Raw genomic sequence first — 19019 nt, forward strand, 5'->3', positions numbered from 1 at the left:
TATTTCCCATTTCTTTTGGTGTGATATTTTTGGGGTGGCAGACAAGAATGGGTGGGGTAAGTGGAAAGTCGAGTCTTGAATCCCGTCTAAATGATTGGTAAACAGAAAAGGCTGGCAAAAGCCACAGATCTAGTCCAAAATCCCTTCTTGAAACATTTTAATGATGCCATGAAAAACTCAAGACGACACCTTTTTCTATCTTTATTTTTTAAGAATGAAACCCCTTGTGCCAATTCTGACTGACTGGTAGAAGGTGTCTGGAGTACAAACCGAGAAGGATTCTGAAATCCTGCCTGATCGCAGTAGGAAAGAGTTTTCCAAGCGTCAGTAAGTTATCACTGCCCTGGGAGAAGGAAGATGATGATGAAACATATACTAAGTATTTGCCACTCCTGACTGACCCCCAAATCCTCCTGCATTGTCTTCCTTGTGACAATGGGAAGAGCTAGCTATTTAGCAGCCTCTATGTGATAAAGTTTTTAATTCCTGTAAAGTATAATTATTATTATATTATTTCTGGACATTCTAGCTAATAAAAAAGGAGTTCCGGTTGAATTTTTATCTTATATGTAATAGGTCTTACATATTTTATTCACACAATCTTTAGAGTGCTCTCTAAGTTACTAGAATAAGGTAGAAAAAATGGCAAAACAATTCCCATCCTCTTCCCTCAATCACTGAGAGATGCAAACCTCCTGACAGGTAAGTCTCTGTCGAAGGCAAGGAAAATCAAGACAAAGAGCAATTTCTGTGCAGCCCGGGATGCCAAATCCATTTATCCTAATTTAGTTCTCCGCAGAATCTATGTGCGATGATGCATTTTATAACAAAGACCTCTCTCTGGGCAATGCAGCTGGTCCAGACTGGCATTACCATTTCTCCTGGGAAGCTTGGAAGGTTCCTGGTGCTAGGTGAGGGCAAACAGGGGCAAGGAGAAGACAACGTTGAGATACGGATGTTCTCCCTCCTACCTCGTTGACTTGGCCAAGCTCCCTGATGCTACGAGGTTAGACATCTGTGATGAAACAGGACCTGAAATAAGGAGACTTGCCCTTTCTTCAGGGCACTCAGCCACAGAGTTCACCAGACATCCTTAGGCCCTGAGGAAGCTCCATCACTGTAAACGAGGTCTCACTGTTTTTCATAGGTTCGCTAATGGACGTCTATCCCTTCAAGAAGGCGAAACTTTTGTCTGTGGTCCAAGTAATTAAACGAAAAGTCCCTTTCCAGAAGCAGAAGCCTAAGGGGACCACATCAAAGACTTCCTCACTCCTACCGATCTTTCTCTGCCAAACTCCACACTGTGGGCTATGGAATCCACCTTCCCGAGAGGCAGGGTGGGAATCTCCCAAAGGGAATTAGGTAGTGATTCCAACCTGTAGGGGCGCCAACTTTATTTTCACATTTCTGAGGTGTGAGAGAGGACGTTTTCCTAGCCTCAGCCCCAAGAACTCAGTCTCACAGCCTGTAAAGGTGCAAATCTTCCAACCAGGGAAGAGAGGTCAGCGATCCTTCTGACTGAGCAACATGGACAGGGCTCACAGGTCCTCCCGAAGTCAGACCTTTACCTAGCCCATCCCTCCGTCACCACGGAGGACCACAGATGGACTCGCCAGTTCTTCCCCGCTTCAATACATTTGGCAAACGGACACGAAGGGTCGGGGCTGCCAGATGTTTTTCAGTGACCTGTGCACAGGCAGTGAAGGATTAAGATCAAGTCGCTGATGACTTTTCCTTGTGGACCTGGAGCCCCAGCAGAAGTGGTGACCACAGGAATCAGGAGACTCTACCTTTCAGATCGGAATTTTCAAGGAGACCGAGAGGCTTGACCTCCAGAGGGAAGGCCCGGTTGGAGCTCAGAAATAAGATACAATAAAAACTCTGTCTGGACCAGGTTTACACAGGATCCCCTGGGTACTGGAAAATTACGAGAAATTCCATCCAGGAGTTCAGCTGAGCATCACAACGTCGGTTTCTGCACATCTGTAAGTCCTATTAGTGCTTATGAGATCCACTTGCCTGTGGCTTGATTTGGAACTGCAGTTACGCTGAAGGGGCCGTGAGGATATGAGCGCTGACATATGGCTTCCTCCATCCCCCGCTCTTTGCGGGGAATGAGAGTAAGGGGACCATGAGCTCCAGGGCACCCCCTGTCCTAAACGATCCCCACTATCCCTGGGCGGGAGTGTAGGTGTGCGTCTCCCAGCATCTGCTTAGTTCCCATGAGTTTGCGGGTAGAGATGTTCATATGTTGCTGCTGAAACCCAGAGCTGGATTTTCTCCTGAGCTTGTTCACAGCTCCCCCTAGACCCCTGGCAGACAAAGGCACCACCAAATCCTCACTAAGAGAACATAAAAGCCCTGAGTAAGAGAAACGCGGGCACCCTAACTGCCTTTCTTACAACATATGGCCTATTGGCCTCACTAACACTAATACGATGAAATTCCTATTTAAACATCTTAGCCAAGGGCTCCAACATGGCCTGGCTGCACTCTGCGTGTTCTTTTTCTCTGTTAGATCTCTGCCTTTACTAGAGTCCCACTTCCCTGCACACACATACCTCACAAATGGGCCGTGCCAGATGGGCTCTTAAATCACAGTAATCAGCTGGGAAATTAAATGTTAGAAAATCCAGCGAGTCTCCTGAATTTTCACACTTGAGAGCTCCGGCGATGCCCTACGCGAGACCCAGGCTCCCTTCTAAAGGAGGGTCAATGTGACGGACCCAGGGTGGGCTTTAGGCTTTGTGGGCATTTCTGGTTTTTTCTCAGAGAACTGCAGTTCAGTTTCATCTGGGTTCTGATGGCTGCTACTAATACTTCCTATTTATAGAACACACACCTTGGAGGAGCTCAAAACATTTACAGAAATTAACCAAGCTTTGCCACATCCCTGACAAGTAGGCAGGGACTAGACAGTACTTCCTTCATTTCAGAGGAAGAAACCGAGTTATTAAGAGGGCACGTTTCTTTGACACGCCTTGCAGACAGGACCCCATGGCCCACTCATTTCCAGGGCTCTGACAAGGCTGCCAAATGAGGTGGGTGTTTATTTATACCATGCTCACTAGTTTGTTGTTCTAGTATTTTCTCACACACACACACACACACACACCCCATCATGCTGTAAGGTCCCAGTGTGCGAATATCACGTCTTTTTTGCTGTGAATCTCCCCACAAGCGTGTATTATAGGTTTCCTTTAGTAGGTGATAACGGCTGACTGATTATTTTGCAATAAACCTATATCTCCTTCTAGGCTGGCTTTCTCCCTCTGCCCAGAAGACTCCTAAATTCTGCTCAAACATCATTTCCCTGAAGATCCCGAGGTCCTATCAGCAGCTGGGTTTTAGGAGTCCAACAGTACCTACCTCGTCCAGCACTCACCCCATTCTACTGCAATTACTAAAAGGTGTGATAGTGAAAAGGAAGTAACTCTGTGGTCTTTGAGACAGACAAGCCTCAGTTTGAATCCTAATTTTGCCATTGTGAGACCTTGGACAAGGTAACCAACTTTCTTCTATCTCCTCCTCTGTAAAATGGGGATAAAAAGACTTACTTTGGAATCCATCATGGCACTATTTGCAATAGGAGACAATAGAAGCCATTTAATATCCGCCTATATGGGAATGGTTACATACATCAATATTGGAAAATACTCTGTAGCCATTATAAAGACTAGCATATATAAAGAACAGAGAGAAATACTTCAAATATGTATTAAGGGTGAAGAACAAGTTTCAGAGAATATGCATGATTCTATATATACAAACAACTCCCAGATCATGTTGTTATTCTGTACAGGCTTACCTAAACGTAAGGAATGAGATAAGCTCTATGAAGGATGGATAACTAATGGGCTCACAGGACTTCCCTGGTGGTCCAGTGGTTAAGACTCCTCGCTTCCAATGCAGGGGACGTCAGTTTGATCCCTGGTTGGGGAGCTAAGATCCTACATGCCACGTGGCCCGGTCAAAAAATAAAATAACGGGCTCAGGAAATGGTAGCTACAACTCCTGCTGTGGATGGGTTCCTTGGAGGTGGAGTTGTGTTTTAATCTTTGTATCTCTAGCACCTGGCACATCAGAGGGGCTGACGGAGTGAGTGGAAGAAAACTACTCAATGAGTGATGCTTTCAGGAATTAATTGTTGAGTTCGGAAAGAAGAGCCCTAATGTGAATCACCAAGAGTCTTATGTCTTGTTTGGAATGGTTTTTTTTGCTTGTTTTTTTTTGCGGTACGCGGGCCTCTCACTGCTGTGGCCTCTCCCGTTGCGGAGCACAGGCTCCGGACGCGCAGGCTCAGCGGCTATGGCTCACGGGCCCAGCCGCTCCGCGGCATGTGGGATCTTCCCGGACCGGGGCACGAACCCGCGTCCCCTGCATCGGCAGGCAGACTCTCAACCACTGCACCACCAGGGAAGCCCTGGAATGTTTTTTAATGTGGGGAGGCATCCTAGTCCTTTGGGAAGAAACTGGACTGAGAGTCATGAGGCCTAGATTCCAGAGCAGTGTTCCTTAAAAGTGTGGTCTCAGGACCACCAGCCACCAAATCACCCAGGAGGCTTATTCATCATACAGATTCCTGTATGAGAATCTGAATCAGATTCTCTGGGACTGTGATTCAAGAATCTGTATTGTAACAATCTCTTTTTCATCTATAGATTAAAAAGTCTGAGAATCACTGCTTTAGATGCTGTTCTACCTTCCTGTTTGACTCTGGGCAAACCACTAACCTTTCCAGAATTCAGTTCCTTCTGTACAACGCAGAGGTTGGATGGCAAATGCTCCTTTAACTTGTAAAATTCTATGACCGTGATTAATCCAGTTCCCTGCCTTTAGGCAGTCCTGTACCTGAGCCATATAAGATGGACTGTTCAGACCTGGTATGAGCTGCCTTTGGGTCCCTGGGCTACCATTTGGATACTTCTCAAATTCAGAAGCTACTTGTTATTTGTTCTTGTGCCTTATATTCTTTAATTACTAAAACCAACTGGTAAGGACATTCTCTGAGCATTGGTTCTTAATGATTAAAATATACAATTTTTGAATTTTAATATATTTGTGTTATAATTGTAATATATTAACATAATGTAATTACTATAAGAAATAATATAACAAACACACACAAGAAAGGGAAGGTGGAATGAAGACCCTGGAACAGATACTGATAACAACTGTTAGGAAATATTACTGACAAAAGCCAGTAGAATGTCTCTCTGGCCTTGGGTATGAGTGGAATAAGAGGAATGTGTCCAGTCATTTTCATGAAAATTAAAAGCCAAGAGCAGAGACAGCTGAGTTGAAGAGGGACCCTCTAGCATGTCCTATGTGTGGCAGGCCAAGAAATGGCAGGTGATAGCATCCTCTAAGAAATCCCAAAGGTTTGTAGAAGACAAAATCCAACACCAAATTAATCCCTCCTTCAGTCTTCAGATAGAGAAGAGCTTCTTAGACTCACCAAGAAGAAATGGCTCTAAGTCTTAATAAGAATATTCAGAAAGAGATTTCTACCTAAGGCAAGTGTTGGAAGTCACTGAACCTGGATTTAAGTGTTCTCTGTCCTCTTTATTAGGGGTATTGTCTCAGGCGACTGCCTCAGTCACTCAGAGCGCCAACTGCCTTACCCGTAAAATGGGGTTAATAAGAAGACCCATTCCACAAGGTTACCGGGAGAACTGAATGAAATAATGCATGTGAAGTGTCTAGCCTTGTGCCCAAGGCATATTAAGCATTAGGTCAACGTTTAAAAGAAACCACCCTTCTTCCTGTGATAGTACAGAGGGTAACTGTCCTTTGAGCCTCTCTTGCCTTCCTCACGGGAGCCTGATAGAGTGTTACTTTAGGATTATTCAAGGGGGCATGCTTTTGGAAATTCTCCAATTGTTTTCATTTTAGAGTTTCTATGTTATTCAGCTCTGCTCCATATTCCCTTTAATGATTACAACCAAATCACACACATGCATGATGAATCCTTTTAACAAAAAACAGTCTAAAGACCCTTCCAGAGGCTCCTTGAAATATACCTTATAAAAGGAGAGTCAAAATTATTGATGCCAGCACAGGGTCAATGAATAGGGGCTGATGGATTCCTAGGGCCTAGGACGCTGCCTGGCACAATGGTAAGTACCAAATAAATATGCACCTGAATGAAATAATGTCATTTGCTGTAACACGGATGGACCTAGAGACTGTCATACTGAGTGAAGTAAGTCAGAGAAAGAGAAATATCGTATGATACCGCCTATATGCAGAATCTAAAAAGAAATGATACAAAAGAACTTATTTACAAAACAGAAACGGACTCACAGACTCAGAGAATGAACTTACGGTTACCAGGGAGGGCAGGGTGGGGAGAAGGGATAGTTAGGGAGCTTGGGATTGACATGTACACACTGCTATATTTAAAATGGAGAACCAACGAGGACCTACTGTACAACACAGGGAACTCTGCTCAATATTCTGTAGAAACCTAAGCGGGAAAAGAATTTGAAAAAGAATAGATACACGTACATATATAACTGAATCACTTTGCTGTACACCTGAAACCATCACAACATTGTTAATCAACTCTACTCCAATATGAAATAAAAAGTTAAAACAAACAAACAAACAAACAACAACAAAAACCCCAAATATGCACTAAATGAACACAAGATCTAATGATCATAGTCATTGTGAAAGTAGAAACAGACTTAAAACTTTGTCTAAATGGTTGATAGTTTATGGATAGTAGAGATGGCTAAATCTGAAAATTCTTTGGAAATCTTAGGTCAGAGTTAAGTCACCTGGAAATAAGCTAGCCTCCAATAACTTAGACTGCTGGAGTTATTTAGACATTTCTCATATTTCTATTTTTTTAAATGCACATTCTGTCACCTCAAAAGTGTCAAGCTCTTTCTCGAAAAAAAATTTCTAAGGGAGAAAGCTAACATTCCTGAGTTTAAAGCCCCCATCTTTGGAATTCTTTGGACCTAAAAGAAGGGGACTGACCAGGAGCTCTTAGATTTGGTCTCTTTCTTCCCATCCCCATCCCTTCTTTCTTCTCTCTCACTCTCACTTCTGCTCACTCATCCTTACTTCCATTTTGTGTTTTGGCTTGCACCTTCCTAGAAGCAAGTTTCACGCTTTTCCTTTGCCTTGCCATGTGCCCAGCCCTGGTATAATGTCAAGTACATAGTAGTACAGAAAAAATATTTGTTATATAAATTATGTACTGTATAAGGTATCAAGGAGATTTTGTACCAGGGAGAAAAACTTATTATTTTACCTCTGCAGGACACCCAGCCATTTCTATTGTACCCCACCATTTCCTACTGCTGGGCATATATTATCCTATATATTTCACGTCTTTATTTGTTCACTACCCTATGAGCTGTGAGAGTCTCAAGGTCGGGATAATGTCTTCCTCCTCTGCATCCTCTCACCGACAGCCACTTCAAGGCTCCACTCCCCGTGGCTGGTGATTCATCAGGTATGGCTGCCTGACTCAGAACCAACATAATCAGTACAACCCACTCTGGACCTTCCAAGGAGGTAGGGACCATGTCTCACTCATGCTGACATACAGCCCAGTGCCTGACACAGCAAAGACTCTCAATAAATATTGACTGAGGAAGGCAGAAAGGCAGTAAGAATGAATGACACTGAAAAGAAAAAAATCCAAATGGTTCAGTGAAGCCAAACACGCAGCAAAATAAACTAATGTGCGTGTCTATTCATTCTATCTTGCATTCATTCAACAAACATTTATTGAATGCCTAGTTTATGCAAGCCATGTACTTGGCAGATGAATTATATGAGAGTGGGAAAACAGGTCTGCGTGGAATATCCACTTCAGCAGGGAAGACAGATGGTTACAAGGCGTTGCATGTATGCTGATGTTGCCAACGGGCAAGGAGAGAGTACAATTCCTCGTGCAGAGGTGCAGAGAGGCATGAAGGAGACAGGAGGTGATCAGGGAGAGACCAGGAAAGGAAACAGGAGACCAAAGAATCATAGACAAAAATTCACCTGCCCCTGAAGCAAGGAACTTCTTGTAAAGACAAATGTGCTCAGGACATTAGTCAGTCTTTAAATTGATGGTTTAGTGTGATGGCAAACGCTGGTACAGCAGACAGACATCTTCTGTACACAGTGATATTGACACGCATCCAGCCAAGAAATCCCAACATTCCCATTTGACTGATCACAGTGTGGGCTGACCTCCTTGACCTTGGCACCAGTCCACACACTGTTTCGGGATGTTTTTTTGTTTTTTTTTGGCACATGGGCCTCTCACTGCTGTGGCCTCTCCTGTCACGGAGCACAGGCTCTGGATGCGCAGGCTCAGTGGCCATGGCTCACGGGCCCAGCCGCTCCGGGGCATCTGGGATCTTCCCAGACCGGGGCACGAACCCGTGTCCCCTGCATTGGCAGGCGGACTCTCAACCACTGCGCCACCAGGGAAGCCCTGTTTCCGGATGTTTTAACAAGTACTGGGAAGTGGTAAGCTTTTGTTTTTCCTGATTTTCACAGAGATACCTGTTGACTTACACCTGGCATTCAGTGTACTATCCTGTACCAGGGATTCAAACTCAGTAGAGAAGAGTGGCAGAGAGTGAGGTTGAGGAGGAAGGAATTTGAGAGATTATCAAGACAGGAGCACTTCAACAATGAATGAAGCTACTTGAAAAAGGAACCCCCCAGGGCTTCCCTGGTGGCGCAGTGGTTGAGAGTCCGCCTGCCAATGCAGGGGACGCGGGTTCGTGTCCCGGTCTGGGAAGATCCCACGTGCCGTGGAGCGGCTGGGCCTGTGAGCCGTGGCCGCTGAGCCTGCGCGTCCGGAGCCTGTGCTCCGCAACGGGAGAGGCCACAACAGTGAGAGGCCCGTGTACCACCAAAAAAAAAAAAAGAAAAGAAAAAGGAACCCCCAAATGGGTTATATTATTGAGTTAAATTCAAACTCAAGCACGACGACGCCGAACACCAACATGGGCAAGAGGAAAACCAAAGTGCTCCAGTATTTGGTCACACACAACTCTTTGGTCTGGCACCACATACACCCCTCTTCTACAGTTTCACCTCCCATGACAGTCTTGGTCTGCCCGACACCAGAAGCGCAGTCATAGACCCTGATCTCCACAACTGTGAAATGGAACCTTTGCTGTTGTCTGAGTAGGAAGATGGGAGAAGGCTTAAACTCACATATACGGGTACACAAATGAGAGCCTCTCTGTGTGAGTCTGTGTAGAGAAGAAATTCAAGGAAGTGAAAACGTAAATCTTCAAACTGAATGCTCTATATCCCCAAGCATATCCTTGTATTCAGTTTCTTGGGATTTTCCATCTGTCCTGAGGAGCTCCATGGAGAAATGCAGAGGCTTGACAGCCAAGGGTTTCAAACCCAGTTTCACCACTTAGGTGGCAGCTCTGGATAAGTTACTTAACTTCCTCATACTTATTTTTCCTCATCTAAAACCTGCTGAGTTGGAGAGTGAGTAAAATTACCTGGCCCCTATAGATGCCCGATAAATGTTGAGTACTTTTTCTCAATCCCTAAAAGAAATGTGAGGTAAGGAAGGACCGATGCCATGTGTTTGCTTAGGTGCTTTTGTAAGACTAGGAGGATGAAAGAGCAGCATCGGTGGGGATGTGGGAAAACACACCTGAGATAGAGTTCTGAGTAATCAAATGTGAACACAGAGCTTGGGGTAGCAATAAAGGAAAGAGGAAAGAAAGATACAGTTCCTTTGGGGGATAATGTCTTTCTGTTTCATTCCCTTTTACTCTCCTGACCTCCCTATTTCTACGGTTCTCCCACATGACCACTGCCTTCCGGACGCCAATGACACAGATGCAATTACGCCTCACGAGGAAACTGGCTGCCAGAGGGAGCTCTTCTGGCCACACAGCTACCTTGCCCCTAACTTCTCAGGTAAGTCTCCCCACCTGTGACAAGAGGCTCCAGAGACTTCTTGCTAAATGTGCTGCTGCACTCACATGGTCTGAGCCCTAAGTCAGGCAGGCCAGTGCCATTCTGATTCTGCTTGTTATTTCTCTTATGAAAAATGTAAGGTTGAGAGAAACAGGGAAGGGGGCACGCCCACAAGACTGCTGTTGGCTTCTTAAGTATTGTTCTATCTGAATGGGTGGAATGGCGAAACTCTACAGCTAACACACTGAACAGCAATGCACGCTCGCTCAACAGCCTTACACCCATCTTCTCTAAAATTTCTATCTGTCATAGAAAAGAGGCGTAGAAGTGTTTTAATGATTTATCAGTCAGCTGAGCTTCAGAAATATATGCCCATAAAGATATTACATGGAGAACTACTATACTTTCCTTATTGGAATGATATAAATAATAAGTTATTTATATCATAATAAAAATATAATATGAATCCATCCATTCAACAAATATTTATTAAGTAACTTCTGTGGATTAGGCGATGAGCTAGACCAACAAAAATGCATATATACAGAAGGAATTTTTACATACCCTTGAATAGTATTTATCCATAGAGTTGAGATATAGATCTCATGGGTGCAGAGTGAAATTTACCATCCTGTTTTTCCTGTGCATCACATTTAGCTCGCATGACAGTTTCATAAACACGGCTTTTTGACTGAGTGCATTCTCTCTTCAAAAATTTTTTTTGGCCAATCTCAAAGAACTGTCATCTCTAGTATAAAAAAAAATGGGGTTCCCCATTTAGGATGATTTTACACTTGCTACAGAAATATAAGTTTTAAAAAGAGAGACTGAGATTGGATACTGTTGGGCTCGAATCCCACAATGAAAAGCAGCATACGATACCAGGATGATACATGTCCTCAAATAGAGTCACATCCTCTTCCGTAGTTTCCAAGGTGAGTCATGCTTGTGGGGGTCTTTAGAGAAGAAGTACGGGGGAATAAGGATGGACGAGAGAATGTCTAGGAAAAGAACTAATGTTCTCATGCATACGTCCCTTGTTTTTAGTGTGTTAAGATTTTCTTTTTCATTCATTCAGCAAATATTGACCAGTACTCACTATGTGCTGGAAGATGAAGTAAGTTATTACACATAAAGGTAAGAAAAAAACGTCCCTAGCTAAAATATACATTATATATCCTCTTTTGAAGAATCGTTAAAATTAGTAAACTGTGATTTTTCTGAAGAAAGGAACACTTGTAAAATGGGATTCCAGGAGTTTAATGCCAGTTAGTACCACTCTTTTTCCCATAAGAGGTGTGCCAGAGGACGGGAATGTGACATTTCTTAAGAGTGGCGGGTAAACCGTGTTGATGCTTATGAAGAACATGAAATGGCAGCTGACGACTCAGTGATTAGATAAAGACAGGATACAGGTTTAAACTGCAGCAAGGTAGAAGACACATGACATTGGGCATCACCCCACATGCTCTGGAGACGTGAGTTCCACGCGACTCCTACCACTGCTACAGTTGATTGAACAGCAAACAAGTGCCAGGTACACCACAAGATTTATAGATATTCTCATTTAATTCCCACAATAGCATAACAAAGTAGGTGATATCTTCCCCGTTTTATCTGTTGTCTAAATGAGGATGTGAGGCATACAGAAGTGGCATGTCTAAGCTCGCACAGTCAGGAAATGTAGAGCCAGGGTCTAAGCCAGAATCAAGGCTATGTGACTCCAGAGCTTGCCTGATGTGGCCACCCTCTGATCAAGTTCCATCTAAAATTCAAAGTGGGAAACCTACTTGAAAAGGACAAAGGATGCTCCAGAACATTTCCTTCAGCTACAATAGTGACACTTACTACTTGTTGGATCTATGATAATTTTATGAAAAGCTGGTCTCCCTAAAAAGAGACATGTCTGTTTACAACTTGTGTGTGTATGTGCATTTTGGGGGGATTTCCAGAGTCCTCAAAACAAAGGCTAAGAACCTGTGCCCTGAAAGTTGCAGGACCCGACAGGGATGTAGTGGGTAAAAATACCTCTTTGGCCAAACCAACCAGGTTGATGCAAATTCTGGAGTATACGCAATTCCTTACAAACGTTGAGTTCACGCCTAACAACGGTTAAATCACAACAGACAAAGACCTCAAGTTACAAAGATATTCACAAAGAACACAGATTACCTGATTCTTGTTGGACTTTTGAGTAGGAGTGAGTCAGCAGGAGTGTCTAAGGGGTCAGGAAAGAACGTTGCTAGAATGAATATCAACCCTATAGTTGGGCTGAGCCCCTTGGTCATGACCTTGAGGCTCAAGGAATTGGCTCAGACAGTTCTGAACTGAGTAGCCATTTCACAGACAGCCCACAGCACAGCAGGACACCACTCTCTAACTCTGCCATCATGACACTGCCGTCTGCAGCAAGCGAGCTGAGATGTCTCAAGACCAAATTTATCACACCCAAGATGCCATCCTTACGTAAGAATCACCTGTCGCTGGTGCATAAATTTTAGCACCTAGCTGAGCCAAGGGTAATCAAGATTTAAAAGAAAGGGGCCTGAATAAATATCAAGCAGATTTCCTCTCTGTGGGGCTGAGTTTTGAAAAATCTCTGTGCCCTCATATGCCCCTCAAAGGAGACTGTCATTTTTCTGCTTTCAGTCTGCCTCACTACTGTTGGGGAAAGGATGCTCACTACTGTTGGGGAAAGGATGCTCACTAAGAGCCACAGGCAATCTGTTTTCTTGGAGGTTCTGCTCAAGCTACGACCTCGGTTTGTTCCAACTTATGTCTGTCCTCACAAGTTTCAGCTTGCTCTCATCATCCGCTAAATTAACCATAAAGCAAAGCCTTGACTCGCACTACTGAAGCTTGAGGGTAATCATTACAAGCCCGGAGCTACGCATCACTGTTTCCAAGGCTGCGGGCCTAAGAAGAAATGCAGGAACGGCCTTTCAATTTATATTCCACTTCGGGTAATCTAGAAGATTCCTTTAGCTTGAGACCTTGGAGGCGAGGTTCAAGTGTGTTGTCTGAGAGCAAACAATGCCATTGGAAAGTGACAGAAGGCGGTGGAGTTGTTTAAGGAGCAGCGGCATTGGGATAATAATGGATGGGAGGGCAAGGAAGAGGGAGGAGGGAGTCTCCTGGACTAAAAAGGGGCCAAGAAAAGTCCCTACAGCTGTTTGGTGAAATTTGGAAAAATTAAATTCAGGTTAACAAATATCTGGGAAGGTGTGAATCTGACCTGGGGCACATTGTTCCCTCCTCTGGGTTTCCATTTGTAAAATGGAGGAATAGGATGAAGGCTTCTTCCTGCACGAGCATGTCGGGATGGAAGGTAGAAGAAAAGGCCTTTGAAGCCAACAGAATTACTCCTCTGTCCAGGGAAGTATAAACAACAATAACTCCATCAGCCTTCAGCTCTGCTTTTGAATGAGTTCTCTGCTTCTGTCTGAGAGGCAAAGTAGTTCATTCCTTGGGAAAAATTTGAACGTGGAATGGTAGATCATGCCCTTTTCACTCCAGTTTCATTATGTTATTTTGAATTATTATTAGTACATAGAACACTCAATATAAGTTAACAAGATTTTACTGAGCATCTGTCATGTACCCAAGGCTGCAGTAGGTCCTCTGGGGTAGATAAAGAAAAACTCTGTGACACGTTCAGGGTCTTCAAGTATCTTAATATCTTTTTAGAGGTTTACATGTTCCATTTTAAAAGCCAAGCAGAAAACAAGCTGTTATATTTTAGAAGTCTAACTTTTAAGATAAATATTACTTTTCTCTATTAATGTAAGCAACTGAGTTTGACTGAACTTGTTTTTATGCTTCTACTAATATATATCACTGTGTTTACTAATACATATTATTGTATTATTTATATTGTTATTCATGTCTACAAAAAGCCTCACTTACAGACTTTACACCGGCTTGAATTCTGGTTGGATGCCTCTAGGTAAAACACAAATAAAAGTCCATCAAAAAAACTCTGAATTTCCAAACAAATGCATACTTGTACATTTTGCAGTTCCACTCAAGTGTACTCTCTATATGATATGAAAGAAAACTAAATGAATCATCTTGGGGAAACTACTCTAATTCCTGAGTGTGTACTTCAGTTAATATTTCTGCACATCTTGGGACTTCCCTGGTGGTCCATTGGTAAAGAATCCACCTTCCAATGCAGGGGACATGGGTTTGATCCCTGGTCATGGAACTAAGATCCCACATGCTGCGGGGCAACTGAGCCTGCGTGCCACGACTACTGAGCTCGCGCGCCTCAACTAGAGCCCTTGTGCCACAGGCTAAAGAGGCCATGCTCTCTGGAGCCTGTGCACCACAACTAGAGAAGAGAAAAACCCGCATGCCACAACTAGAGAGAAGCCCGCACACCACAACAAAGAGCCCGCGCAACAGAAGATCCCGCGTGCCTCAGCAAAGATCCCACTTGCCGCAACTAAGACCCAATGCAGCCAAAAAAAAAAAAAAAAAAAAGAAAAATTTTTTTTTGCACATCTTTTAAACACTGATGCTGCTGCCTCAAGTTAATTCCCAGTAATAGACTATTATCCTTTGGTGTGTACTTCTTTTGCAAATACCAAATAGATGGTCAGTTACATTATCTTCCCCAGACTATCTTGTTTTCCTTTGAAGTTTTCGAAGACAAATCACTAATCCATTTATTGTAAATGGTAATCCTTTCAAAAATATGCCTTGGGTGCAAAACTGAACTTTTCAGGCAGTAAAGATGTTTCAAAGGAGATTTTTCCAATGCAAATTATCTTTGTAGTGATGTGAAAGTAATTGTCCTGTTTTATATGAATACGCCTTTGTATACTTTCAATTACATGTATTTAAACATTTAAGAATGATGTAAAACATGATATATACATTAGTGGAATTTGCCAGTCACATCATATATTTCTAAGCAGTTTATAAAATACGTACCAAGAATTAAAGTATGATATTCTTTTTTTTTTTTTTTTTTTTGGTACGCGGGCCTCTCACTGTTGTGGCCTCTTCCCATTGCTGAGCACAGGCTCCGGACGCGCAGGCTCAGCGGCCATGGCTCACGGGCCTAGCCGCTCCGTAGCATGTGGGATCTTCCCGGACCGGGGCACGAACCCGTGTCCCCTGCATCGGCAGGCAGACTCTCAACCACTGCGCCACCGGGGAAGCCCAAAAGTATGATATTCTTTCTTAAGAAACGATATACTGTATTACCATGTTTTTCTTCCAATAACCCACAGCACTATTCTGGGAACTTAGGTGTTCAGATTTGGGTTGCCTATACTGTTCAGCCCATGAAATTTCAAAGCACATTCATATCCACTGCCCTTATGGTGACCCCAGTAAGATGAGAGGCAGATATTCAGGGTGACCCACCATCCCGGTCTCCCCAGGATTGAGGAGGTTCTGGGGATGCGGCACTTGCCATGGTAAAGTCCCAGCAAATGGGGGACAGGTTGATCATCCTGTGGGTATTATAATTCCTCTTTGTAGTTGGGGAAACTGAGGCACAGAGAAGCAAAGTGCTCTGCCCAGTTTACCCAGCAAACCTGAGGCAGACGTGGGACTCAGTCTTCTGTCTTCCAACAAGAGAACATTTGCAACTAGGCAGATCCCTGCTATTTCCTCTATATCTTACTTCTGCCTGGAACTGTAAGAAAACCAATGTCATCTTTTGTCTTTTTTGTGTGCTACCATTTCAAAAGTACTAGGATGAAATACAGTGGGTACTAGTGAATAGGACTCTTTGTCAAAATCCCATATTATTTGGGAGGAACAGCATTGCAGCTTTGTGCTTTAAAGAGAATGACAGAGAGACTGAGAAGTTTTGATGATCACAGCTCTTAAGAGCAGAGGAAGTACTAGTATAAGGTCTGTCTACCCCACCAACCACCTCTTATGACTGCCAACTATCTCCGGTCTTGACTGAGCCATTTGTGTAATTTCATGAAACAAATCAACTTAAATGAATCTCAGAAAAAATGACCCAGAGAGCCACCTTCTGAATCACAGCATGGTAACAGCTAACATTTCCTGAGGGCTTACTCTGTGCTAGGTGCAATGCTTAGAGCTTTACATGAATTCGGTCAATTCAGCCTCACAATAATTCCAAGAAGGAGCAACTAAGATTCCCACTTTACAGATAAGAAAAACGAGGCTGAGAAAGGTCAAGTAATTCATCCAGTGTCACACAGCTGATAAAGGTTGGAACTTGGATTTAAACCCAGGCAGCGTGACCCTGGAACCAGTGCTTTTAGCCATCCACTGCATCACTTTTAATAAAAGCAGTTCAACAGCACAGTTCCCAACGTCCAATCACTCAGACAGCTTTTTGTTAGGGCAGACCTAAAGCTAGTGGACCACATATTCCTCAGATGCATAGTGGGTGTGTTGGTCTAAGAGCATGAGGCTTTCTGGTCATGGGTATTAAAGGATCTGAAGGAAGAGATTTTAATCTATTGATTAATTCCAGAGTGAGATAAATCGTCCTGCCAAGCTCCTGCTATTTATTCAGGACCGCTATTTCTCTTTTTGGAAAATGTAAATAATATGTCCTGGGCTTCTATGAGAAATGACTAGGTAAAATAATGGGCAAGCACTATGCAAACTGTAAAGTGCTGTACACAATTATCCCATATGTTAAGGAGTTTCCAAAATAGCAATTTCTTCCAATGCCCTTGCAAAAGCAAATGAGACACAGCTGCTAGAACACTCTGTAAAGAGAGAGAAATCCAGCTCTTTAAAACTTTCAAGGGGGAAAACACACACCATAAAATTACCCCGAAGATGAATTTTACAAGAAGCACGGAAGTGTCATCAAGTTTTTCCGTGGTTAATTCTAAAAGAGTGCTAGCGTCGCAAAGATCAAACAAGCAGTTCTTCCACAAAAACCTGGGGAAATATGCTGTTTAATGACACTTGCATAATAGTTAGAAATATAAATTATACTCACATGAGAAGCAGAACCGAAGAAGCCAAGTTTACTGGCTCTTCTGAGTCTTTTCCAAAGACAAGTCTGTTGGGGAAAAAAGAGGAGAGGCTTGGTCTAAACCAAACAAAAGGAAGACATAAAAAAAAAAAGGAAAGTTAGAGGGATGAGGTGTTCCTGGAATGCTATGAAGCACTGAGAGTGACTCAGCACTTGCCAAAGGGCAGCAACAATTAAACGAGTTTGTTGAAAGAACTCTAATAAAATCGGCATTCCCTGTAATCTCAGAACAAGATGGCACCACTAAAGAAAATGTTCAATGACACATCTGGGGACTATGAGTTGATGGAAGTTGCTTGGGGGTGGGGGGGACTCAGGGATGAGTCATAGACTCCTCAAATGAAGTGGACTAAAGCTGGAGGAAGCTGGGTTGGGTCTCTGCCCTCTCATTGTTTTTCTCCTCTCAAGGGATTGCAGCCCTTCTGCAATCAGCCAAAAGGAACGAGTGAGTTGGCCACTGGGCAATGAGAAATTGTCAAACAAGTGAAATGAAGTTTCATTCGTAGTATAAAGCCTATACACTGTATAAGCAAGTCCTGAGACAGGGAGGAAGGAAGACTTTCCCAGGATCCTCTGTGCCCATGAGAATCATTCCTGCTGAATCCTGTCTCCAGGTAGAAGGGCGCCTAGGTTATCCAAGATGGAGCCTACACAGATTTTTAAGTTCTTTGGGGAAAAAGAAAATCATGATTCCTCTTAGTAACTAATTTCTGTCTTTATCTACCCTTTTAGCCATTAAGTTCTGTGCTAAAACTAGCTTCAGTTTCTCTAAACTGGTCTTTGTGGACATGGATGAATGATTTTGGTTTTGCCCACCGAAAAGTATGCATCCTTCATATATTTGCACGTAGTTATTCTCATACTAAACTCACGATGGAAACCCAGGAAATTCTCCCGTCCCTTCTCAGATGAGAACTTCCCATCGCCCCACCTCAGGTTATAGAAAGGAAAACAATTTTTTTTTGATGTCCTGGCATCATTTTTCCTATTTCAGGTGGCTATAGACTGAGTGGAGAGTTTACACCTTCCTATCTTAAGAAAAAACAAAAAAACTGAGAAGGTTAGGAGCTGGTGATTTGACATTTCCACATTAACTTTTTTTCAAAATGCTGGTGTTTTCTTTTTTTGTTTTGGATTAAACTCAGGTGTAAAATATTATATCGCACATATTCGTTACTGAGGGAATTGACTGAATTCACGTAATATTCATGAACAGAATTTTGTAAGTTGTTCTGCCAGCCAAACTATTCCTGCTTCCTGCACAAATGGAGCTGCTCAGTGTTAATCAACTGATTACCATGAATGAAGAATTCTCCAGAAAGTTGTTAAAACCAAGATACCACCATTTGGTTCCCCTTGAAAAAAGGAAATTATTGTTCTACTGGATTTTCTTTTGTTCTGAATAGAAAAGTTTTTAAGTTGGGTTGGATATTCTTTTTTTTTTTAATGCTCTTTTTTTTTAACATCTTTATTTGAATATAGTTGCTTTACAGTGTTGTGTTAGTTTCTGCTGTATAACAAAGTGAATCAGCTATATGTATACATACATATCCCCTCCCTCTTGCGTCTCCCTCCCACCCCTCTAGGTGGTCACAAAGCACGGAGCTGATCTCCCTGTGCTAGGCAGCTGCTTCCCACTAGCTATCTACTTTACATTTGGTAGAGTAAGCTCCTAAAATGAAACATTTATTGCATACTTTTCATATCGTGTTTGGCTTTGTTTTATTTTCTGAATAAATATTTGAAGAGGCATATATGTGGGCTGTATTTTCTTTTGAATCATTTTTGATATTTTACGAGATAATGCTGGCTCTTTCCTCATGGAAAAAACTGAAACAATCAAAAGGGATTTTACACATGGTCTCGACAACTACGCCTATTGCCCCACCAGCATTACTCCCTCCCAAACATGCCTGTTACTATAGATAAAAATCCCTGATTTCTGGGATGCCGAATATTCCACCTGGATTCTAGATACTATCACTATTTGCAGACCCAATGAAATTGCTTAAGGAATCCTTCCTGTCTTTCCTAAAACACTAATCTGTCCCTCTCTACTGGATCACTTCCATCATCGCACAACCATATCATTATATTTCTCCCAACCCCAAACAAGCAC

This window comes from Neophocaena asiaeorientalis, unplaced genomic scaffold, assembly GCF_003031525.2.
Source record: "Neophocaena asiaeorientalis asiaeorientalis breed wild unplaced genomic scaffold, Neophocaena_asiaeorientalis_V1.1 scaffold747, whole genome shotgun sequence".
Taxonomy (NCBI): Eukaryota; Metazoa; Chordata; class Mammalia; order Artiodactyla; family Phocoenidae; genus Neophocaena; species Neophocaena asiaeorientalis.